Genomic DNA, 26,699 nt, shown 5'->3' on the forward strand with positions numbered 1-26,699 from the left:
ATAGCCATTACTTATTAGTGATTTATAAGATATACTTTCGGAAAATAGGTTCAGTGTATTTACACTAGAGCTATCAACAGATGTTTTCAAAGAAGAATGATAAGGCATGAAGATAACATGACATTAAAAGTAACACCATGAATTATTACTTTGTTTCCTTATATATAGTGGGAGTGGAACATGAGCTATATTATAGTTTTTTTGTGAATATTTTCCATTTTTTCCATTAAAAAGGGGCTTAATGATAAAGATAAGAATTAATACTTAGTATTTACTTAGTACTATATTGCACATCTAATTATAAATGTTGGGCTTGTAATATATAAAAAAGCTTTATAGGTTTGTTACATGTACATAGGACTTGTATAGTTACGTTTACACTATTGCAGGGTCAAATGTGCAGGAAGAAAAAAGTGAAATGGCTAAAACACAGAGGAATTTCTTATGGAAGAGAGATGGAGTAATATGATCCCACCGGTAGACATTGTAACAGACCCTCTCCTCCTCTAAACCACAGGCAGATCTTAGCTAGGAGGTCCTTTGTGGGTAGTATTTGTTGAAGGTTGAAACTATTTCCAATTTGGTATTTATAAATCAATCATTCTTTGATAGACCTACATTTCTTAAACATAATTTGAATTCTAGGACAAGCTCAGTCTCAAGTTCATATGTTTTAGAGCAAAGTCTGTGAAATGTACTCTACTTAAATTTCTTAATTTTCCGTGTTTGGGATCAACCTTATATTACCATGGAGAGGGTTATGCAATTCTCTGTAAGATTTGAGCCACTGAAGGGGGACAGTGTACTTGTGTCTTATGCACTGTAGTACTAAACATGTGTAATAATGGTAGCAATTTCCATTTATTGAACATTTATTTAATGGTCAGCAATTATGTTAATTTAATAATATAAAAATATCAATTAACTTAGTAAAGTCTATTTAATGTAGGCATGGCTCTAGGCACCTGGAACACATTTATAGTATTTGATGCTCACACCAGCTTTACAAGGTGGATTTATTATCTCTATTGTAAAGGGGATAACTAGAATCAGAGAAATATAGGAATCTAATTAAGAAGTGGAGGAGCCAAATTTCAAGGTGAGATTTGTCAGATTCCCCTAGGTCTGTTTCCTTTCTTCCATGGGGTCTGCACTCAGCAGATGTTGAAAGAATGAATGCTCTTCTTTAAAATCTTTATCAACTATGTGACAGTTGCCCAGTATGCATGTAATTTTAAGGATCTAATGGGACCTTTAAACTTTAAGGAATTAATACTGTGTTCTAAAGTAGACATTTTATTTCTAATAGCACAAAAGCAAACATCTGGATATTATATTCATTCATAAGGTCTGAGAGTGTTTCAATGGTTCTGATAGAACTTGTTTGTTCACATCTCCACACAATACATTGATTTGCTATTGTACATCCACCAGGGAGGGGACTATTTATTCACACATACAAGATACCTTCTTTTTAGATCATCACTTTGATAAGCACATGTTCAACTGAAATCATCTTGAGTAAGGTTTAGTATATAAAAGTGTGATGAATTGACACATAATTCTCATCATGATTACCAAGTGCAAAATGTAAAATTCTCCTGACCTCTATAGGTAAAGAGTTTTGGCAAACAATGTAAGTTTTCTTATCACTACAGGAAAGAGTTGGCAAACTCTCACTGATGACCAAGCTTAAATCCAATCTTGAGAACAAAGAGGAAGTGATCCTGTGTTCTATAAGGATAATCTAGAATTTTTATATGGGTCCTTGTCTTAAGTAAGGTTGAATAAAGCAGTGAACAAAGAGTAAGATTTATAAATTGTGTATACCATTTACTATATGCCAAAAATGTTAAAAGTGGTCTACTTAAATTTTCTAATTTAATCCTCCCACTTAAAACTGTGAGGGAGGCAGTATTAACTTCATTTTACAGATGAAGATGCTGAGTAGAGAAAGTAACTTGCCAAGAGGCACACAAGCAGCAAGGAGCGGAGGCAGGATTCAGACCAACATCTGCCTAATTCTTGTGCCCACATTCTTAACTTCTTTTCAGATTGCTTCTGAGAAGTCTTCCTTGACTCAAGGATTGAGGAATTTGACACAGTATAGGATGTTTGTGAACATCTGAGACTTCACATGTTCACAGCTGACTTTCCTCTTCTGTCCCACAACCCTGCCCCGATCATCCTCCTCTTCTTTATTTGTCCCTTATTCCTTTTCATATGATCCCCCAAACATGAAAAATTGGCATCTCTCCAGTGCCCTACTATTTAATTTGTTGCCAAGCTCTGTAACTTCTTCCTGCAATGTGCCTTGAATCTGTCTCTGACTTTTCCTACGTGATTCCTGACTTTAGTTCAGAGCTCATTGCTTTCCGTCTAGAAACCTGAAGTCATTTTCTGACTGGTTTTCTCTACTCCTTTATTATTATTGTTGTTCTTGTTAGTACTATTATTGTTACCACATTTTATCATTGTCCTAAGATTCATCCCAAAGTTAAGCTGTGATGATTCCTGTCCCCTGATTTTGAAAAACAATCCTTTCATCTCTTTTGCATTTGGAATTATGCCCAAATTTCTCACCTAAGGTTGTGGGGAGGCAAATTGAGACCTCTCTTCCCAGGGGCTATCAGAAAATACTTGGGGATTTTTCCGACCATTCTCAAGGAAGACTGGAATTCAAACAGTCCCAGGAAGTAGTCATATGCTTCTTATCATGAGTCCTGGGTTGTTATTTCAAAGCAGGGCAATCAAGGCCATGCTACAAAGAGAAACATTATTTCCTCATAGGAGACTAAACTGTGTTGTGCTTAGAAGAAAATTGATGTTTGCTGAAGTGAGATATGTTTGCCTTGGAGTACACTAGGGAGGAACCCAGCTGTGACCTTTGATGGTTCAGCGTCTTCCCCACCTCAAGGGAGCAGAACCCACTTACCCTTCCCCAGAGCCTGAAAAATCTAAGAAAGAAAAGACTGCCTTAGGATTTGGTTGAAGATCAAGGCTCCAATGCCGGCAAAATTCAAGAAGGAAAATAGCTTTCTTTTCTAATGATAAAAGGGTGAAGCTTTGAGATGAAAGAGTTTGGGATTCCATGTGTGGAGAATTGAGATTGAAAAGGGATTATGATGTTCCGAGGGATCTAAAAGATAAACCATGGCTGGGCATAAGAGGGGCAACCTTCCTCTCCATCACTCTCTCTAAGCATAAACTCTTACTCTGATTTTTCCTTTCTCCTCCTTTTTCTCCCCCTTTTCCTCTTTTTTACTCCATCATCTATAAATTAGTTTGTCTGATTATTATCTATCTCCCTCTACTAAAATGTAAGTCCCATGAAAGCACAGAACTTTATATTAATCACGGTTGTCTCCCTAAAGTCTTGAACAGAGCCTAGCTCAAGTTAAGCACTGAGTAAATATGTATTGAACAAACGAAGGAAGGCTAGAATGAAGGAAGGCATGAAAGAACCTTCAGAAGGCACCAAGTGTGAAGTTTTTCCCCATCACATATGCTATGAGGGACTGAGTTGGACTCAGTTTTTCTATACAGTTCTGCTTGGTGAAGCTTACCTGACTTTTTAAGAAGGAAGTTACTTAAATAAACCTAATATTGAGCAAAAGAAGTAAGGCAAAAGAGGAAGCATACAATATGATTCCTGATTCCACTTATATAAAGTTTAAATAGACAAAAGTAAGCTATATTGTTGAAGGATGCCTTCAAGGTTTGTAAGGCCACTTTAAAAAAGGGGAAAAAGGCAAGGAAATGATTATCAAAACTTCCAGAATAATGAAAGTTAGAAAGAAAGTGTGGTGGTCTGGGCTATTTTCAGCCAGTATTATACACCCTCACAGCTCCCACAGGTTGCTTGCTCTCAGTTGGTGCTCTTCTGACTTTTCCGTGAACTTGAACATATCTCGAATAATACCCAGAGTGGTTTGGAAGGTATTATGGTTACTATTATTGTATAACAAACCACCTTAAAACTTAGTGATCTAAGAAAAGATTTTATTATGTTCATAGACTGCACCAAAGAGTACCAGACTAATTACTTGCTGATCTAGGGCTTGAATCAAGCCCTGAGTTCCAGTAGTTACTTTCTGTACTCTGGCCCTTTGCTTCTCTTTCACTGCATTTTTTCCGTCTTCATCTCCGAGTATTTTGGTTTTCAGGGAAGCAGTAACAATAAAGGATGCCATTCTTTTACTAGGTAAACTTCAAAGCTGGAGATGGCCTTTGACCTGTCTGTTGATTTGTCTGAGAGCTTCCATCCTCTAGACCCTGCCTTAGGCCAACACTTGGTCAAGATGAAGAGAGAACAGAACCCCAAAAAATAAGGTAAGGGAAACAAGTCAGCTGAAACATTAAGTAAAAATTCATTATTACAATAGGAGGGAGGATCGGTTTCTTCTAAATAAACTAGTCAAAGAGAAGTAGTAGGTGAGATTAGACAGTGACACATACATCCTGGAATTCCAGACTTTGAAACAAGGCAGTTTGTTGTTTTGGTTATAGAAGGCATCAATGTAAACTCATGGGAAAACAAAATCTATGATTCGCATCGGGTTTTATCTGTCTTCATGCTGGGCGTGCTCTCTTACTTGGATGGGATATTGACAGATTCGCTGACAGATTGGCTCTCCCTTCTCTATGTGGTATCTGGAGGCAAGACTGTAGAGTAGAAAAAGGTTCAGAAGAGTTAAAAAGCATAGACCAAACTGGCCATTTATACTCAAAGTGTTATTTGCTGGTTACTTTCTTAAAAATGGATTCTCAAAGTAAAAAGAAACATACACCCATAAAACACTATGATGGATCCCTTATACTCATGCTAGTTATTGGTTTCATTTCAAAGTTTTCTCACAGTGGACAAGAAGACATTGTCATAGAGCATGTGGTGAAGTGTTTGCATTTTTAAAAAATTGGGGGTGAGAGTAATAATGTCCTATTGCTTTGGGGACTGCTACAGAGCTAAAGCATCAAAGAATTTGTAAAGACCACCTATTCAGGTTAGTTTACACTTGCCATCAAAAATAAAATCCCCATGTTTAGAACGTTGATGAGAATGTGAAATACCTCTTCAAATACCTTTTCTTTTTGGCATGACTTCCAATATACCAACCAAACCTGGGGGTTAACATCACTGCATCATTTTTCACAGTGGTGACTTCTGAGCCCTCTTCCATCAAATAGTGTGTAAATGGCCCTATGGTTTGCACTTGAAGGGACTTTCCTCAAAATGCAATATTCCTTGCTCATTTCTGGGTGGCCACCTGCTTCTTTCTCTATTCCTCTGCTTTCTTGTACCTCTTTGCTGGCTCCAAGTCACCCACACATCTCCACACCTGTTGACTTTCCGGGAGGCAGGGGGCATCTGCATGGGGAAGGTCTCAGCTCACATTAGTCTTGTTCTTCTTTCTGGCTCTTATCCATGATATGGATTTTAAATCACTTTCAGTGGAAGTTAGCAAATAGTCATATATCAATAAAAGACTGGCAGCAGGCTAAAAAAAGAAAAGCCAAAGAAGTCTGGATAACCCATGAACTATTGTTAATTATACTGGTTTTTTTTTAAGATGTTAATTATGCTGGTTTTTTTTTTTTTTTTTAAGATGGTAGGAGTAGAATTTTAGAAGTTAGGATATAAAGAATACTTCATTTCGGATCAACCAAACTGATTGTGAAATCTTGCAGAACCAAAATCTCTCTACATATCTCTCTCTTTCTGATTTTTTACTACATTTTGGCTCTTGGTATTTTTGAAATGGTACACTAATTATATGTAAAATATAATAGTTGAGCTTGATTGCACATATCGTTCCAACAATATCTAATGCACTTTATTGTTTGCCCAAGGGTTAAATATAATTGTTTTAATTCTTCACTTAAAGAAGTAGAAGGTGAAATGACTAGCACACAAGGTCATTTTCTTCAATATGTAATTTGTTAACCATTCCTAAAGTATCCGGTTTTAAAGGCAATAATTTGAACAAGAGTTGAGCATCCAGTTATATATGATAAACTGTGCAGTGAAATATGTCTGCAGGCTAATTAAAGATACTGAGACATTTTACACTGCCTGGTACTTCTTTTATTCCAGCAATTTGGTATATACAGGCCCTGTCTGAGCTTCCAAATTAACGTTTACAGCATGAACATAACTTTGCCTGCTAGACAGCCAATCACCAGTATTGTGTTAAAAACAAAAACAAAAACCAGCTTGTGAATGTGAAAGGCTATAGGGAGAAGTGGCCACGATGGATGAAACCATTAGAAAGGATCCAGAGAGTGTGGCTATTTTGTAATTTGAAACTTTAGAAGAAAGCAGAAATCCATGTTTCAGTGCAAGCCAGGCACTATTTATACAATCCTCCGATTAAAACTGAAATAATACTGTAGTTGATCCTCTACAGTTAGGAGCTTTATTATGGAATAAATTTAAAATCAATACATGTGAAGTTCAGGAGAGGGTTGTTGCATGAAAATGTTGGTAGTAGTAAAAAGTCCTGCAATAAATGCCTAAAATATGGAAGTTTGCACTATACTTTGCATTTAGAGATGAAGCTAAAATAAAGGCTAATATATAAAAAATGGGGCTGTGTAGAGGATTCTTGAAACCTAGATCTTGAACAAAATTTGGGGGTCTTCTCACAAGAGAATCTACCTATCCCCTTACCTAATCCTTACCTGGTAACCCATTTCCACAGGCCGGGCTCATCTTCGCAGTTGGTCAGGGTTAATCTTTCACAGATACCGCTTGGTGAGAAGCGGGGGATTTCTCTCCCAGAGACCATCCAGAGATGAGCAGTCCCGCTTTGTTCCTTCACTGTGATTTCCCTCCCTAGGCATTTGAGGTTTTATGAGATCAAGTGTACTTGTCTTCAATCATAAGTAGATTGTATAACCTGGACTAGGCATAAAGCCCCAGGATATCCCTTCTGGCCACTGTGACTCCTTCCCCTGAGTCCTCAGGAGGCCCCTTCGAAAGGTCTTTGCTGTTGAGGTCAGTGTGTTGTCATTTTTTCCCTTCTTATTCTTGAAATGAAAATAACTTTCCTTTTTTGTCTGTATTATTAAAGTTTCATAACATTGCTCCTTTTTGTTGCTGATAGGTTTCATTGGCTTTGCCTAAGATCAAAGCTGTTACATCCTTCAAACCTCAGAGATTGTTCCTAGCTGGGTACCAAGTGAATCCCCCAACAGCCCGGCAATGCTGCCATTTTATTCTGTTTTGGGGAAACCTTAGGCTAATCGTTCTCCCCATTATGAGAACATAGATTCTTTTTAGACACATTTGCTGAGCTGAACTGTCTGTCCATCACTGAAGGACTTTTACACTCTCCCTTCTGCTTTTCTACCAGTAGCATGAACAATTACCACATAGCTGCACAAAGGAACAGACACATGCAAGAGAACTGAATTCACCAGGTATTAGTAAGCCATCTGGAAAAAAATGACTCCTAATTTTCTAATAAGTAACCTTGTAATTAAATACAAACTAATGAATATTTTTATGAGTGATTATTTGTTAAATTCATTTGTTACTGTTTGGATTCATTATGAGTTTTTTTTTTTTCAGTCTCTTTTTATTTTAGTTTTTGAATAGGCAATACTTGTATATGGTTCAAAACAGAAAAATATATAAAAAAATGCATACTCAGAGAAGTCTCACTCCCATTTACCCATTCATATAGATAACCTTTGCCATTAGTTTCTGGTATTTAACCTGTGTTTCTTTTTCCAAAAATTAGTAAGTATGTGTGTTTGTGTATATTATGGGTATTCCTTTTTCCTTATGCAAAAAATAGCATAGTACATACATTCTTTTGCTCTTTCACAGTAATAGCAGTTCATAGAAACCTGTTCTTTTTGTTAGTTTCTGCAGAGTACTCCATGATGTAAATATTGTAATAAGTATTTTTGGTCAAAATATCCCAAAATAAAACTTCAAATGATAAAAACTATACATTATAAAAATTGTTAAAAGATTAAAAATCTATGGAAGAAGCATATTGGGAAAGACTACACAAAATTAGAGTTAGTATAAGTAGTCATCATAAAATAAAATTTAAAAAGCTGAAACTTCACACGATAAGGTTTATGAATCACTAAAATCTGATACCAGAATAAAATCTGATATCACAATCTTCTTAACAAAATTTAGACATGTCAAATTTGACTTGGGGAAATTGAGCTTGTTAGAAGAGTTTCCAAAGAAAAATCACAATAGCGGAAGCTATAATTGGGAAAATACGATGTTTTCAAGAAATCCAATAGAATAATCAAGAGTAATATTTAAGTTGGAAAAAATCAATTTCAATAGAAGTAATTTCAGTTACATTAAAGATAAAAATGGAAAAAAAGAATTAACTGTCCTGTATAGAAAATTTATCAAAGAATCAACTTGGCTTAATGAAATAAGCTCCAGAAAATATTTTCATGATGAAAATTGATCATGTTTGTATAATCCTGCTTAACATTTCTTATATGGGATCAAATTTATCTACTGGGGCATAAAGTGGTATCAAAATAAGCTGTACTAGCTTGTCCTAGGGTCCTTTTCTACACTTCTGCCCTTGATTTTTTCTCATCTCCTCTTCTCTTTTCTAGAGTCTTTGATGTATCATTTCAGAGCTGCTTAACTATGAATCAACTCATCTTTTCTTTGAAGCACTTCTTTCTGCCTCCCATTTCTCAACAACTCAAAGCCTCTTTGCACTTCAAGCCCTTGACTTCATCTGGCAGGTTGGACCTCCTCCCTTCCTTTCATCACACATCATCTTTGTTGACATTTGCATATTTTAAATATTCATTAGCATGTTGAAGAAAGAACCAGCTTTCTCTGCAAGTGCCCTTATCACCTTTCTTTGAAATCTGTGCTGACCTTTCTGGCTCCCTGCCTCTTCTCTTTCCCCTCACCTAAATTCCTGGTTCCCCAAAGCATGCTTAGTCCAGCAGCGGCTGGGGCCAGTCCTATTCTTGGTTGGGGGAACTCTAGGAGCCCTTAGCGAGGAGCTCCAATGACTAAGCATCTCACTAACCCTGCTGCCATTTCTAAGTTGGCAATGTGCCCTGAGTTGGTAATCATATTCAGGCTTGTGCTTTGAGATAACTTCCATGATATATCCTAATTCCAGAGTTTGTATTCTTGTCTTCTTACTTGTTGCTTCAGTTTCTGTTTTGATAGCATGCTTGGTACTCCTGTCTCACTAAGACTACATTGTCAGCCTTCTTTAGAGCCTAGAGTCCTACCGTTGACCTGTAGCCTCAGGTCTGGGGCCCTGTTTCCAGAGATTCCTGATGTCTGTCAGCCACCTGACTGGCTGACCTCCAAGTATTACCTGCTCTACACCACCCATTTCCAGTCTTCTATCTACTGGAATGCCTACCCTTTATCTCATGTTGAACTTCCCAGGCAGAGACCACTTGACTAAAATCCTCCCTCATCCCCACACAGTTTTCTCCAGATAGGATCCAGGTCAGGTTATGCTTCTTTCTATTTCTAGATGCTGGCCTCACTCTCTAGCATCTGTTCAATTCTGGGAAGTAATTTCTTGCCCAAGTCTCAGGGTAAGCCTTCATTCCGAATTCCCATTTTGACAAAACCTTTACTATATTTAAGTACCTAGATTAACATTTTTATTGTATCATTCTCCACTTTTTTTGGAGCTTACCTGTTAATACTTATTTCCTCCTAGGAGAGACTTTTTTGATTGATTAATTTTTATTTATTTGCTCTATAGTGCTCTTAAGTATCCTTAAGATAACAAATAATTCACTTACTATCTACAGTTTCCAAAGATTTCATATCATCACTGTTACTAAAATAGGAAAGTTATCCATAATTAATTTATTGAAAACTTGTCATGTGCCAGTGCATGTAGGAAACAAAGATAAATAAGATAGAGTCCTTGTCCTTAGCTAGCTCAGACACCATACAGTTAAAATACAATATGGATAAAAGTTCCACCAGGTGGGATATGCAAGGAACTCTGGGAGCACAGAGGTAGGCTTGACTTACCTTCTTTGAAGTAAGAGTATCAGGGGTTGCTTCACAGCTTATTTGAGGTGGTTTCTGAAGAGTGAGGAAGAGTTTGCCATAAGGTAAGGATATGCCTGGCAGAAGAAACAGGAAGGAGGAAGATAGGCAGGCATGCCAGAGTATGGCACAGAGCATGAATAATTTGGGTGGTCCCATTGTAAGCTCTATTGAATGGGGGAAGGGCAAGAAGTATGCCTGGAGAGACAGGTTGGGGACCACTGGTGAAAGATCTTACATGCTATGCTAAGGAGTTGGGACCTGGTTCTATTGGTGATGGGGACCTATCCCTGACAGTTGAGCAATTCAACTGCCTGATGGAGTAATCCAGCCCTTCTTGCCTGCCTCAAAATGTATTCACAGCATATGAAGAATCAGCAAGACTTCTATGCTCTGGAAGTTACATAGTTATCAGTGTGACTCTTCCAAAAGGCAGGTATCATTCTAGACATTATCCCTGCAGATACCACATTTTACATACAAGTATCTTTCCCTACTTGGTAGATACCTTGTAGAAAACTATACTTAATACCACTTAATATCAGATTAACCTGATATCTTGATATTTATTTATTTACTTTACTTATATTTGAATATTATGGTAAGTGTAGAAAATTTTTTATAGAAATAATAACTTTTCACATGCATGCATGTGCACGTGTGCAAAAGAAAGACAAAGAGAAAGTGACAGATTGGAAGGGTTTTCTGGTTTGGCAATGTACATTTGTATTTCTCTAAGTTGTATTGATCATGTATGGCTTCTCCCTGTCTTGTTAGGATAAGCTGTTAAAATTTTCTGGCAAAAAACTAACAACTTTAATTTTATCATATGGTTCTATAAAAGAAATTATCTGTCAAGTAGCCATGACGACATTTCCAAAACTCTTCCCTTTCACAAATATTTTCAACAGCTGTGATCTAGAGAAGCATGAAAAAGTACTCCTGAGAATGGTGGGTTTTCTGCCTTGTTTGTACATGTGAATCTTAGTGAAATGCAGCGGGATGGATCATTTATGTGTTCAGCGTTTATTTAGGCACTTATCTAGGTGCTAGGGGTAAGGTTTACAAAGACAGAGGGTGATTCCCTTTTTTCCAGTGTCACCTTGATATCTATTAGTGGCTTCCTTCTCTGTCCTCTGGCTTGAAGCTACTTCAGTCCAGCAGGATTGGCCCTGCATTCCACCAGGGTGGAAAGTACATGGGCATTTATGTGCTCTTGGGCAGAATACAGCCAGTGACAGAGGGAGGGGACTTCCTGTGAAATTGCTTCTGTGCCTGGCTTCCCATTCTCTCTCTTGCTTCCTCCATTCCCTACCAGTTTTTCTTGGGAGCACTGGGGACAATGGATGATGGTAGCTGTGTGTATCAACCAAGGTTCTTCAGAGAAGTAGAACCAGTAAGAGATAGATACACATGTATATTTATGCATATGTACATGCAGTTGATTCTTGTTATTCACAATGCACAGTAGTTATGTTCTGTTAGTTGCCGCAAACACTGAATTAGCAAATACTGGTCCTAGAAGAAATACAGGATTGGGTTCCTGGGGCCACCAGTGGCAACATTTTCCTCAACTGATCAACACATAACTTTGTTTCATGTGTGTTTCTAGTCTAAAGACACCTTATTTTGTATATGTATATATATATATGATTCATTAACCCTGAACTCAACTCATGCCTAACACATGTCTTTTCTCCACAAGGCATATCCTAGCCTCCCTGCACTTAGAAACACAAGACAGCACTTTAGCACTATGCTGGGGGGCCATTTTAAACAGCAAAATCAACAAAAAGCACAAAAATGCAAAAATATGGCACTAACTAGACCATGAAAAGGATACTTGTTTAAAGTCATGAGAGCTGAAAGAAGGCAGAGATTTGCCTGTTTGACTTCAGATGAAAACATGCACATTGGGCAACTTAAGACTTTTCACTACTTTGTGCACAATGTCCATGAGTGATTGCAAAACCATCTTGAGTCTTGATTTTGGGGTTACTAATAAATTTTAGTGAGTAGGCAAATTAACAAATACAGAATCCACCCATAATAAGGATTGACTGCATATGTATATATATTGTATGTATATCCATGTGTGTTGCATATGTATTTGTTATACATGCATATGTATAAATGCTATATACGTATGTGTGCAATTATACATATATAAATATACATACATTATATATGATGCAGGCAGGCTGAGTCCCAGGACCTAGAGGAGGGTCCCACAGGACTAGTCAAGAGAGTCCTTGGCTTCATGCAGGATAGAAATCAAACATGAGCCAGAGAATGTGAAAGCAGAGTTTATTGAATAGCGTGGATGACAGGTAGAGAATAGCAGATGGAGAGTCTGTGAGCCTTGGACAGGAAAGGAGAATGAGTCTCGTCATTGTTTAGGGTTAGAGATTTATATTGGAAAGGGGCCCAGGGTACCTGTTCCTTTGGGAATCCAGGGTAGGGTCTGATCAAAGGTGAGTGTCAGGTGAACAAAAGGTGTTATTCCATAAATCATTGAAGGGAGAGGGCATTGATGCCAGTGTCAACTGAGGTTTGTTCGAAGCTAATGTCCCGGGACGTGTTTGGGGACATCTAACATTCTTAGATGTTATTGGGTCTTTGGGGACTAGGATAAAACTCAGAGAATGACTAACTTCCTTGTTTCTCCCCTTGAAGTGGGAACATAGCTTCTTTGGCTTATTCAGAGGGAAGTATAGAACATGAATAAATGGGGCCTAGCAGAAAAACAGCAGAGATGGAAACTTTCTGAAATGGAGTCCTTTCAGGTTCCCTATATTATATACATATATAACATATATATATATATATATATATATATAAATAACGTATGTATGTATATAACATATAATGTATAAATAAGGTGTATATATATAACATATAATATATGTAATGTGTATAAAATATATATACGTTATACACACACACACACACACACACACAAGCTGGAGCCCAGGTAGGAGTTAATGTTGCAATCTTGAGGCGGAATTTCTTTTCCAGGAAACCTGTTTTTGTTCTTAAGGCCTTCAATTGATTGAATAAAGCCCCAACCACACTAATAAAAGTAATCACCTTTATTTAAAGTCAGCTGATTATAGATGTTATCCACATTTACAAGATACCTTCACAGCCAACACCTAGACTAGTGTTATTAATAACTGGGGTACTAGAGCTTAGTCAAGTTGCCATAAAAACAAATTCTCACACCATATAAACAACTTTAATCTGCAGTTGGTTTCTCCATTCTTAAAATATCTGTGGCTATGCAGCCACCTGGTATCTCCATTGGCAGTTTCCCTGCAAGGTCTTTATCTTATCTCCTACTAGAGATCTTTCTCTTTCCTTTCTTTAAAAGAATAAGATAACCATCATTTTGTTTCTTGGGATTATGCCCCATGTCTCAAAAAGTTTAGCCAAGTATTTTCTCACATAGCCATAAAATATCATGCAGTTGGCATCTTGTTTTATCTGGATGGAGGATCAGAAATAATGGGTTTGGGTAGATTTGAGATGGCTTTTGCAGAATAAATAGGATTGCAGGAGGCTGAGCTAGACTGGGTGTGACTGGGGAAGGGACAAGTAAGTGTGAACAAAAGCACAGGCGTGAGATAGGTGCAGAGCGTACTCATGGGAGACAAGTTGTTCTGAGCTGGCTGAACATGAAAATAGTGTCTCTGGGCTGAGGGAGACGGACGTGGAAAAGTGGTCATGGTGCATACTGCAAAGATTCTTGAATGAAATGACGAGTGATGCTGCTACAGCGTTCTTGTCTCATGGAGTCAAAGAATGAATCTCACGGACACGGAGGCGTGAAGTGATAGTTTATTAAGTGAAGGTAAGAACAGAAAAACGAAAAGCTCTCCAGAGTGAGAGGAGTCCCGAATGGGTTGCCCATGAGGGCTTTTATTGACACTCTTTTAAAGACTGACCAGGAACCTTGCGGCCTCAAAATTCCCATGACGTGTTTTGTTGAGCAAGGATTTACGGTAACATCTTTAATGGTTAACTTCTCCTTTGAGGCCTGGTCATTTTTCTTTGTGGTCATTTTCTATTTTCAGTGGTCACAATGTAATTATCATCAAACATTTCAACCCTACTAGTTGGGGCACGGTGGTCTGAGTTTTCTCCCTGATCTTTGTTTTTGTTCTGTCTCAGTGTCTGTATACCTGAAATACCCTCAGAGTCCAGTTGGGGCCCCTATTCTTTCCCTACCTAAAGTCCCATTCTTTCCCTATTCAATGAGGAGCTATTGTATGAACACAGCAGCTTAGGCATTGTATCTATTTTCATTTCCACCTCTCCCTGCCACCTAGCCTCCTTCTCTTCCTAAAGAAGGTCCTGCCCGAGCTCAAACTTTGAATGCAGCCTGTTGCTATGAGTGCCTGGCTGGAGGTCTAGGAACACTGGCTGTAAAGGGGGAGAGAGGTAAATAAATTGAAAAGGAGGATTTTGGGGGCTAAACATTTAATAAGTCCTAAAGGGTATGATATATACCCCACTTTTCACTTGCCACCTGAGGGGAAAACCAGGAGAAACTCTGATAAGGCAGCACCACATGCAGACAGGGCTGTCAGTTAGTGCAGCAGACTGAAAAGAAAGGCATTTGCAAATGTAAAAAACCGCCTTTTCCTCTCCATTCCAGAGAGTGACCCCAAAGAGAGTGGAGTGCATCCTCTATTCTATTCTCCAGGCTGTGAAATACCGAAATCACAAAGCACTGACTGAAAATGGCTGTTTCCTTTGTTCTCCTGCATACAGCTAAGGGACTTTGGGAGGTATTTACAGGCAGTTCAAGTGCAAATGGATGTTGAGTAGTTCTCACTTTCCAGAAAAAAAAAAAAACAACCCTCAAACAAGTTGCCTCCAGGTGCATCCCAAACGGCATGTTGATTGACTTGGTTCAAAAAGAAATTAGGGATGTAAATGTGTTTGAGAAAATTATTACCCAAATCACAACATCCTCTTCAGACAGTTGTTTGATTGAATACAGAAAAGAATATTAAAAATCTTCCCCAAAAACCTTTGCCAAAGTATTAAATGATAAACTGGTATGAATTCTCTTCTTGCCCTCTGAGAAAAAGATCTTCTTCACCTTTGATATTAATTCAGGTTTGTTTGCATGTATAATTCAGACACATTTGTAGGTGGCCTTCTGTCAAAATGTCATGAGATTTCATATTTAGAATTACTAATACTTGGAGTGATGTAATGAGTATGGAAATTATTGGCCAGCCAACTGTCACTAGAATCTTAAAGTAAATGGGGTGCAATGTGTCCCAAAGTAAATATGCTTAACCAGACATAACAATAATAAAAAATTTTTCATTTGTATATTAGTTAACCTTCCCAATTTTTTTTTACTTTTATTCTTTTTTATGCAGACCTACTAAACATCTGAAGTTTCTCTTGATCAAAGACTTCTGCTTTATTAATTGATGAATTGATTCCTTCTGTAAATAAAGGTCAATTATTGTTTAGACCCTAGAGAAATGGCAGTGAACAAGACAGTCAAGGATGCTGTTTGTGTAGAGTTTAAATCCTGCTGTGGCAAAACAGACAATATAAATCAAACAGATGTGTAAGAACATCTCAGAACTAGAGCTTCAGTTCCTCCCTTCCACCATTAAATCTACCATTGATGATTAATTTCAAAAAACAACATCATCCATCACTTTAAATTATCACTGGTTATTTCATAGAGTTTTGGCAGTAATTTTGTAACATGCATGTGTGGAGTTAGGAGGAAGGAGGGAACAAAAAAGAATGTGTAATTTTTTCTGATGTAGATCTTTTATAAGTACCTAACAGGTTAACTTTTCTGTGTTCGCTCAAGGATGGTTAATGGATAATTCTGGAAAGATAATGTTATTATTTTACTGTTATGCCACTGGCCCTTTCATGATGCTCTCATTTCTTGCAAATTTCTGAGGACTGTGAGGAACATGTATAAAAGCCCATAAACAAAAAAAAAAAATTGTATTGATCAGCAACGTATTCATTTGGTCAATGAACCAAAATTATATATTGCAAACCGCTCTGAACAATGTTCTATAACTAATAACTGTATTTTTGGTACTCAACCAAGTGAAAAAAATCCATTATCTTTTATTTGGACTGAGTCTCTCTCTCTCTCCCTCTCTCTCTCTCTTTGTCTCTCTCTCTCTCCCTCTCTCTTTTACCTTCAGTAGCTCAACAGTCTCTCAAGAACCACAAACTGAAGGCAGGAGGCCAGCATCGACAGAGCAGGGCCATCTCTGACTTTAATCCCTTACCCCATTTCTTAGAACCTTGTCTGCCTGTTTTTCAGGGACAATACACTTTTTTTTTTTTTTTTTTTGGTAAATGAATGAATCACTGCATACAGAGAATTGAGATTTGATTACACAGTTAATTAAAGAGATTAAGGTCAGAGGGCAATCTTCTTAGGAACAAACCAAGCAGTAACCCATTTAAAAGAAGAACCTGCTGGGGCGCCTGGGTGGCTCAGTCGGTTAAGCGTCTGCCTTGGGCTCAGGTCATGATCCCAGGGTCCTGGGATTGAGCCCTGCGTTGTGCTCCCTGCTCAGCAGGGAGCCTGCTTATCCCTCTCCCTCTGCCTGCCACTCTGCCTGCTTGTGCTCTCTCTGTCAAATAAATAAATAAAACATTAAAAAAGTAAATGAACCTTCTATATATTTCTGTATGCAAATTTGACACAGAGCCCATGCCTCTTGTCTGGTTTCTGTCCTGATACAACTTTCCACCTACAAGAGGTGAGAGAGAGAGAGAGACAGACAGACTGTCTAAGAACTAATAATGGATTTTTTTCATTTGGCTGAGTTCTGAAAATTACAAAATTATAGTTATTAGTAAAAGGACACTGTTTAGAAAGGATTGTATTTTGCCACTTTAATAAAATTTCCAAATATACATATTTTCTCCCACTGTGTCATAGAATGTTTAAATTGTACATTTGGATCTATGTCCTCCCCATCTTTGGAAAGAACAGCAAGTTGTAGTTTTGTAGAAAAAAGAAAAAACAAAAAAAAAAATAAAAACACTAGACTTGGAAGCAGAAGACTAGATTATACAGTTTAAGAATTCTGAGACTTTGGCAAGTCGCTTCATATTTCTGGGCCAGTCTTTTTCATCTATAAAACAATAGAGATCCTTAGATGATCTCTAAGCTGCCTTTCAAGCTTAATTATTCACCTCCTTTGAATAATCAGCCAATAGTAGTCATACTGGACTCCCAGATTCTGTCCCCATCTGAAATCCGCTTCCTTCTTGTCCCCTCTTATTAGCTATGTCCGTTGTCCTCCAGGGAATTATAGAACTACTCTTAGGGTGAGGGAAGGGAAGAACATGTTTTTTTAAATTAATTATTGGCCTCTTTCTGTGAATATATTGTGTTTGTATAATATTTTTATTAAAATTATTTTCATATGGAACAACTGTATGGAAATGCTGTGGAAAATGAAAAGTTCACTTAAAATCTGTTCCAAGCACATTTTGTTTTGCTGTCTCCACACATTTATTACATGGGAGATTCTTTCCATGCCTCTATTCCAGAGACAGAAATCAGTGTATAATTCTGAAATGATTTTTTTTTTAATAAACTGGAGCTGATTCTCAAGTAAAGAAATGCTTCCAGTTTTCATGACTGTACTCATACCTAGACTATGTCACAGATAGTTCCCTTCTGACAGTCCTTTCCTTGGACCCCGCCTGTCACCATATTTCTTAGGGTCTGCTAGTCCTCTGCTTATAACCACTTCCACTTTTTCAACTAACTTCAGACTGCTGACCTGCTAGGTGAATCTGCCAGTCTCTTTATTTTAAACAAATCTTTGTGGAGCTGTGCATATATATTTTTTATTTTTATTCACTTTTTTTTCTGGTGTATGGTTATGTAAGTTCTGCCCAATGCATAGTCACATAACCAACACCACAACTAAGATACAGAACAATACCTTACGCCAAAATTTTGTTGAGCTGCCCCTGTGTAGTCAGACCCTTCCCCTACCCTGACCTTTGTCAATTACTGATTTGTTTCCTGACCCTAAAGTTTCACATTGTCCAGAATATCATCTAATTGGAATAATACAGTATTGATCTTTTGAATCTGATTTCTTTCATTTATCATAATGTCTTTGAGATTTATTTCTGTTGGTGAACGTACTGGTAGTTCATTCCTTCTGATTGCTGAGTAGTATTCCACCACATGGGTGAACAACAGTTTATTAATCCACTGAAAGGACATTTTGAGTTTCCAGTTTTTGGCAGTTACGAATAATGCTGCTCTAAATTCGTGTACAAATTCCTATGTGAATGTAAATTTTAACTTCTCTTGGATAAATATCTACTGGAATTGTTGGGTTATATGGTAAGTATGTGTTTAATTTTATTAGAAACTGCCAAACTGTTTTACAGAGTGGCTGTACCTTTTTCACATGCCCACCAGCAATGAACGAGAATTGCAGAAACTCCTCTAATAATACTTGGTATAGCCAGGGTCTTTGGTTTTATGGGTGAATACTGAAATGTGCCTTTTTTACCACAAGAATGTCTTTTACATTGTGAAACAAAATACTTATCATTCCAGTTTAATGTACTTGGACTTGTATTAAGTTACCAGTATCTGGAGCAATCCCAAGGATCCTGAGTAGGCATTTGACTTACATCTGGTTAGTCAAGAGGATATATAAAAGAGATGCATCCCTGAGCAAAGACTGGCTCCCATAATGATGAACTACACATCCCAAGCTATATAGGAGGCAAATGTGTAGTTTTAGACTAGCCCTCTTGCCCCTATAGCCCACTATGAAGGGTTCAGAAACAACTAAAGACTCATCACATCACACTTTCACACAACTAGGGAATATTTAAAATAAGAAGGAGACATTTGTTTTATAGCACAAGTTAAAATGTCGAACTGCCAAGTTTAATGTCAGACACAAAACACCTTTAGTCTTATTTTTAATAGGAATTACATCTGAATCCTTTCTTGGGATTGACTTCTCCCCTGTTATTTGCCTACTGTATGTCTCTGAAGTAAGTGAATCTCAGATTTATGGTGTTGTGGTGTTGTTAGGTGTACATTAGAATAGCTGATATCCTTACCGTGACTTTTGTCCTAATAGCATCTGAAAATCTTATTGACTTCCTCATTTACTAGATTAGCCTAGTACTCATGGTGTCCCCTGTCTTGAGACTCCTTAGAACCTAGCATAGCTGGGTTATATCTTAAATTGGTGTTAGGTTCTTAAGTCAGTGAGAAAGGAAAAACTGCCTATAGTCCCGGTTACTACCAAAATTCCTTTAGGATGATGCCAAGTTGGAGGCCACCGCAGCATCTCACAGCTGAACTCAACTCAGCCAGTTTTTCCTCCAGCTTTGGAACAAGGTACTTTTTCTTCTGTTAAGCACCAGATGAAGGAGTTGGCTTCTGTTTAGGGGCCATGTTGTAAGAAAACTATCTTCTGTGTCTGGGTACCAGAATTCTATTTAGTGCATCTGATTCTCACACTATGAGAAGCTCAGAGGAACTGAGATAAGCTGAGGGAACAGATTCATGTCTCCTACTTTTACTCATCTTGGGCATACTTTCAGCATATTGAGAGATGGCAGGTGGATTTTCTGGCACCATCTTAATTGTTATTTTTTCTGTCTTTCCTCCTACCCTATGCCTACCTTCCCAAGGTATATGGTTGGATTTCCATAAGAAAAATGTCATAAATGTTTGTAATGCTACTGTTCTGTGCTGGCAGTGTAGTCGCTGGCTACTGTATTCTTTTCCATTTCTTCATAATGAGATGGGGGCAAGTTGATAGGTTTTACATACCTCTTGATATCTAATGACAAACTCGACCAGCCCTACTCCTGCCCCAGGTGGTGCCCCCTGCAAGTGGCATATTTGATGAGCTTGCCCACAGAGCAGTCATAACCAGCACTGTTCTTGCACTAGTGAGAGACATTCTCTGATGATGCTTCTCGCCTGAAGCCGCAGAGTTCTCCTCCTGAGGTCTATAAATGCTCAGGCAGATTATAGAGTTGGGCTCATTAAAATCTGGCTGTAGAGGAATGGTGGTACCAGAATATGATGTGTTATTATTTCCATTTTCATTTTCTGAAATGACTGTGGCATTACTCATTGGAGATGCATTAGACCTTTTGGACATGTTTTTATGCAATTAACTTCACAGAAGTATAAATGCCAACAAAATTTCCGAAATATGGTAATGCAAATTTCCAAGTCTGGTTTAATAACACAAAATAACTGCTGTTTACATGTAATAAATAAAGTATGTAGAAATAGGTAAAGACTCAAATGCACTTAATAAACACACTATTTTAAAAATAGGTAGCTAAAAATTGAAGAATTGCTAGCACAAAGCCTTACATAATAGGCATTCATTAAATATTGATCTCCCTGTTTTCTTTCATTTTTAACCCTGTGTATTTAGAAGATGGGTTTGTTAAAGTCCTTTTCATAGCAAAAAGGAAAAAAAAGTGCTTAAGTAAGAAGAGTTAGTCCTTGGATCACCCATTTCATTGTTTATTTTGGGAAAGAAATGTGGTACAACAGAAATATTATTAACCAGACCAATCTAGACTCAAATCCCAGCTAGCTGTGTGGCCTTAGGTAAACTCTTTAATTTTCTGAGGATTGGCTTCTCATTCTTAGAATAGAAAATAATCTGAATATTCAAGGCAGTGGATGATAACACTGCCTTGCAGAATCATTCTGACAATTTAGGATGAGGCCATTAAATATTCAGTTCATTGCATCTGTATAGTTTTGGTTCCAAGCAACCTTCTACCCATGTAATTTCCTAGGTATCTCTCTCTGGAGGGAGATTTTGTAGTAAGCACATGGGCTTCTGGACCTTCTCAGTCATTTCTCAGTGGAACCAATGACTCTTATTTACCTAACCATGTTGCTTTACCATAGAAAAAGAATGCACCATTTTTACAGACATAGGCGTGCTGGTTACCAGGGTAGTGGGGCCTCATCCTAAATTATTATACTTTATCTTATGAATGTGATTGACTTTCACTGCTTCTCTTAGAGACTTTGTTTAGGTGCAGATGAAATTAAATTTTGGAGCCTACAAAGCTGAGGACTAGAAGCTGAAGGTTATACATTTTAGTAACCCAAGGAGATCTTCTGGATAGAGTGGGTGAACTTTTTTCCCTGACCACTCTACATCTGCATTCCCATTAAAATTTAAATTTAATCATTATTAAAGTAATGAGCGAATAATTTTAAAAATAAAAAATAATACTTGGCTTATAATGAAAAACTCCTAACTCCTGCTGCTCAGAGGCAACCACATTCAACTCTTTAAGCTATTTCTTCTGGTGTTCGCCTCCATGTTTCTAAATTGCATGCATCTTGTATTAATTTCTTGGTTTTTAAAGTTTTAGACATTTTCTGTTTATTTCATACTGCAGAAGAAGAGGATTTTGCAACCCTATACACCAACTAATCCATATCCCTACTGTCAGACCCCCCATATGCTTATAATACAATTTTTGTTGAGAGCAGTTGAATCATTACAATGGTTATATAAATATTATTCATAACTGAGACATTGTTCGTTTGAGTATTATAGTTGTGCATCTTTTTTCTTGCATTAACTTTTGCTTTTTTCTAATTAACATTGAGGAAGGGCCACTCTATAAGATCATGCCGTATAACCTAGTTAACGAGTGCTCCAATCTCAGCAAATGACGTACTCTAAATATTCTACTGGAACAGACTCTGGAGTCCTTTTAAAATGTTGTCCATACCCCCTTCAAATGCCCATTTTGAAATTTGTTTACTTACACCTACAAGCCCTATGCTCTGAAATCTCCTCTCAACCTGGAGATCCTGCTGACTCCAAGGCAATTCCTGGAAGAGACCTTAGGTTTTATTCAAGTACACTAAAAAAAAAAAAAAAAAAAAAAAAATCACACTAGACTGTACTGAGAATCTGGGATGGGATGGTTTCAGCCTCTGGCTGGTGAACATCTCTTTTCTCTTCTTGCATGCTATTCTTCTTCTTCTTCTTCTTCTTCTTCTTCTTTTTTTTTTTTTTTTAAGATTTTACTTATTTATTTGACAGAGATACAGTGAAAGAGGGAACACAAGCAGGGGGAGTGAGAGAGGGAGAAGCAGGCTTCTCGCCAGGCAGGGAGCCCGATGTGGGACTCAATCCCAGGACCCTGGGATCATGACCGGAGCTGAAGGCAGACGCTTAACCACTGAGCCACCCAGGTGCCCCCACATGCTGTTCTTCTTAATGACAAGGTTTATTTCTAAATTCTGAGTTTGGGTCTTCATTTCCTCAACATTTACTACTGTTCTGGTTTGGTTATGTTTTTCACAAACTCCTCTGAATAATTTCAAACATACTAGGATTTTGTCATGTTTATTTCTTCTTGGAGATAGATCTCCTGAGGCCTTGGTCCTGCTGTAATGAGGACTGGCTGGTCCAAGGCTGGTGGCACAGCTGTCCTGCTAGGAATCCCCTCCCCTTCCCCACCACAGGGAAGGCTGTCCACCTCTCTCTTCCTGGAGGCTCTGCTTCCTGCAGTGCATGTTTTTGTCTTTCCTGATTTACTCCTTTGTTTGAGGCAGCATATCGTTCAGTAGATTCCTGGGAAAGGATTCCTGGTAGGTACTTCTATTTACATTTTTTATGACCTAAAATATCTTTGTCTTATTTTCACACTTGCTAGTTTGATTTGGTTCAGTATTAGGGTAGAAATTCCTTTTTTTCAAATTTTGAACACATTGTTCTGTTATTTTCAACTTCCAGTGATGAAGTTGGGAAGTCTGATGCTATAACTGATTATCTTTTCATTATTTTTATTACTAGCTTTATTCAATGATCATTTTAAACTGATTCTTGATCCTTTATAAAAGATGAGGATTTCTTTTTTTACTCTGATGATGTTTAAAATCTATCCTTTATACCTATTATTCATGAATTTTATATGATGTGGTTTGATGTAGGATTTGTCTGTGGGTCCCTTAAACCTAGAAATACATGCCTTTCAGTTCTGGAAAATATTCTTGTTTTATCTTTTGGTAATCTGCTATCTTCTGTTTACTCTAAATTTCTGGAACTTTCTTTCTTTCTTTCTTTCTTTCTTTCTTTCTTTCTTTCTTTCTTTCTTTCTTCTTTCTTTCTTTTTAAAGATGTTATTTATTTGAGACAGAGAGAGAGCGAGCTAGAGAGAGAGCACGAGTTGGTGGGGAGGGGCAGAGGGAGAGGAAGAAGCAAACTCCCTGCTGAGCAGGGAGCCCGATGTGGGGCTTGATCCCAGGACCCCGAGACCGATGACTTGAGCCGAAGGCAGACGCTTAATGGAGTGAGCCACCCAGGTGCCCCTGGAACTATGATTTTTGAGATGTTGGACTCCCTGTACTGTTACAATAAATAAAATTTTACTATCTTTGTATTTTTCACTATCTTGGTATTTTATTTCTACTTTGTACTCCATTTTTCAATGCTCCCATTTGAAAGGATTGAGAACCTGCCACCCCAAAATACGCCAATTTGGTATGTTGACCCTTTTGAGTTAAAAGCGCTTAAGACACAGGTGCAAGAGAGGCACTCTGACCCTCTCATCTTTTTCCCCCTAAAAAGAGAAGATAAAATTCCCACATGAAAGATAATCTCCCTGAACATTCTCATCACCAGAGGCAGGAATTAGGCTGAAAAGAATCTGGACAAATAAATCTTGTTAAAATAATCCTCGGGCAGTGGTGGTGGGAGCCCCGCGGGCGCGGCGCCGTCCCTCGCAGTCTGGCGGCGGCAGCGGCACAGCGCTGGGCGCACATCGCGCCTTCGCAGAAGCAGCGGCCGCAGCGGCCGAGGCGCCCCCGCCGTCCCAGCCCCTGCGCCGGTGCAGCCGCCCTCGCTCCCCGCGCTCTTCTTCCCTTCGCTCGCACCGTGGCTGATCGGCTGACCGAACAGCAGACTGCTGAGCTCAAGGAAGCTCTCTCCCCATTTGACGAAGATGGCGATGGAGCCATCGCAACAAAGGAACTTGGAACCGTCACGAGGTCCCTGGGTCAGAACCCAACAGAAGCCGAGGTGCAGGATGTGATCAACGAGGTGGATGCTGACGGAAATGGCACCATCGACTTCCCAGACTTTTTGACTAGGATGGCCAGAAAAGTGAAAGACACAGTGAAGAAGAAACTCACGAGGCCTTCCGAGTCTTCGACAAGGATGGCAACGGTTACGTCAGCGCGGCGGAGCTACGTCACGGCATGGCCAACTTAGGAGAAAAACTAACAGATGAAGAAGTAGATGAGGTGATCAGAGAAGCAGATATTGATGCAGATGGGCAGGTCAACTATGAAGAATTCGTGCAGATGATGACTGCAAAATGAAGGCCTACTTTCAACTCCTTTTCCCCTTCTAGAAGAATCAAATTGAATCTTTTACTTACCTCTTGCAAAAAAAAAAAAAAAAAAAAAGTTCATTTACTCATTCTGTTTCTGTATAGCAAAACTGAATGTCAAAAGTACCTTCTGTCCACACACACAAAATCTGCATGTGTTGGTTGGTGGTCCTGTCCCCTAAAGATCAAGCTACACATCAGTTTTACGATATAAATACTTATACTACCTTAATGATAAGGAAGCACCTAATGGACTCCTTGCAGTTCCATTTGCTCATGATTAATACACTGTTTGGGCTGGCCAGTTTTTCATGCATGCAGCTTGACAACTGAGCACAGTCAGGCATTTGTATTAAAAACAAAAAATGAAAAAAACAAATATAAAATTAAAAAAATAATAATAATCCTTATCTTCCTTTAGCCTTCCTGGATATTTTAGTTACTCATTTCCCAGTTACTGTTCTTTGTGCAACCTAGCATACAAGCATGTAGGCCTGACCATTTTGTGGGTCTGGAGGCTTCCATGTACATGGAAAAATATAATTTGTATACTTTTTTCCTATTAATCTCTCTTATGCAAACTTAATTCTCAGGCCCAGTGACAGACCTTAAAAGGGTAGAAGAAAAGTTTTGCCTCTTTTACATGTTAAAAGGTTTATTTTTTTAATCATACTTTTAATTTTCTTTCTTTTATTTGTAGCAAAACATCCTTTGCTTGTTTTGTGTATGCTTTTGCTTCTTTTAGATTGTTGTAGTATCTGTTCTTACCTCTTTAACAAAATTAATTTAAATGTTTTAGAGTTTCCTTTTGTTTCCTCCCTTATTTTTGTTTTCTCTGTGTTTCTGTTTTTCTGTTTGTTCAATTTCTGCCTTCCATGCTAAAACTTCCCTTTCCTGTCTGGTGGTTTTTGGTTGCTTAATTTTAAAGAAAATGTTACTGGGAACTCTGTTTCTGGGAACACATCTGCCAGTTTGTGGACCTTGCCATAAGGTGATTGGATGTGGGTTCTGGCTCTCCCACCAGGACACTCCCAAAATAATTTCTGAAGTCTTTTCTTTTGGGTAGGTCAGTTTCCCCAGAAAGAAAGCCTCCAATTTCTTACCTAATTATATAAAATTTACTGAAAGCATTTTAGGAGTCCAGCAAGAAAAAGGTGCTGGTGAAGGGAATGGAGAAGCGGGGAACAGCAGATTTTTATCAGCCCTCTAAAAGTTAAGAGCTTTTTGGAAAATGAGCTAAATCTTACTCATTTTAGTATTCTTTGTGGCATTGAGCTAGATCCCTTACATATTGTGACATGGGAGTGCATGGGCAGTTTGACTGGGATATTTGTCACACTCTTGAGTGTATGCTTGAATATCCATGTGCAATCCTTTAAAAACTGAAAGAGGATGAATGGCCTTCACCGATAGAGAAAGCCTGCTCTTGCAGGCTGAGTATCCAGCTGAGTATCCAGCTACAAGATAGAAGATAAAGTAGTTAACATGCATAAAGTACTTAAATTAGTTCCTGGCACAGGAACTATTATTAGAGTCATAACTACCAATGATTTTTTTTTTTTTAAGATTTTATTTATTTATTTAACATAAAGACTGAGACAGAGCATGAGCGCGGGGGGGGAGGAGACAGTGGGAGAGGGAGAAGCAGGCTCCCTGCTGAGCAAGGAGCCCAATGCAGGACTCGATCCCAGGACCGTGGGATCATGACCTGAGCTGAAGGCAGATGCTTCATCGAGTGAGCCACCCAGGCATCCCATAACTATCAATGATTTTAAATCAACTTATTAATTAAATAAATGTCTTTTGAGCCTACATATATATATTTGAATAATGCTCTTCCCTCAAGTATCTTATAGTCTAGGAGAGACACATAAAAAATTAATAATAAAATACTTAGGAATAAATTTAACCAAGGAGGTAAAAGAGCTATATGCTGAAAATTACAAGACATTGATGAAAGAAATTGAATACATAAATGGAAAGATATCCCATGTTCATAGATCAGAAGTATTAATATTGTTAAAATGTCCATACTATACAAAGCAATCTGTAGATTCAGTGCAATCCCTATCAATTCCAATGACATTTGTAACAGAAATAGGGGGAAAAAAATCCTAAAATTCATATGGAATCACAAAAGACCCCAAAGAGCCAAAGTAATCTTGAGAAAGAAAAACAAAGCTAGAGGCATCACACTTCCTGTTTGAAACTTTGTTATAAAGCTATAGTAATCAAAACAGTATGGTACCAGCATAAAAATAGA

At 38.0% G+C, this 26,699-nt stretch overlaps 1 pseudogene; it reads left to right on the forward strand.

Annotated features, from left to right (window-relative positions):
- The window catches only part of LOC118012645, a 38,298-nt pseudogene extending 13,763 nt beyond the window's left edge, over window positions 1-24,535 (forward strand).
- Window positions 24,536-26,699: the final 2,164 nt, after the last annotated feature.

This window comes from Mirounga leonina, unplaced genomic scaffold, assembly GCF_011800145.1.
Source record: "Mirounga leonina isolate KUSES-001 unplaced genomic scaffold, KU_Mleo_1.0 Mir_151, whole genome shotgun sequence".
NCBI classification, from domain to species: Eukaryota; Metazoa; Chordata; class Mammalia; order Carnivora; family Phocidae; genus Mirounga; species Mirounga leonina.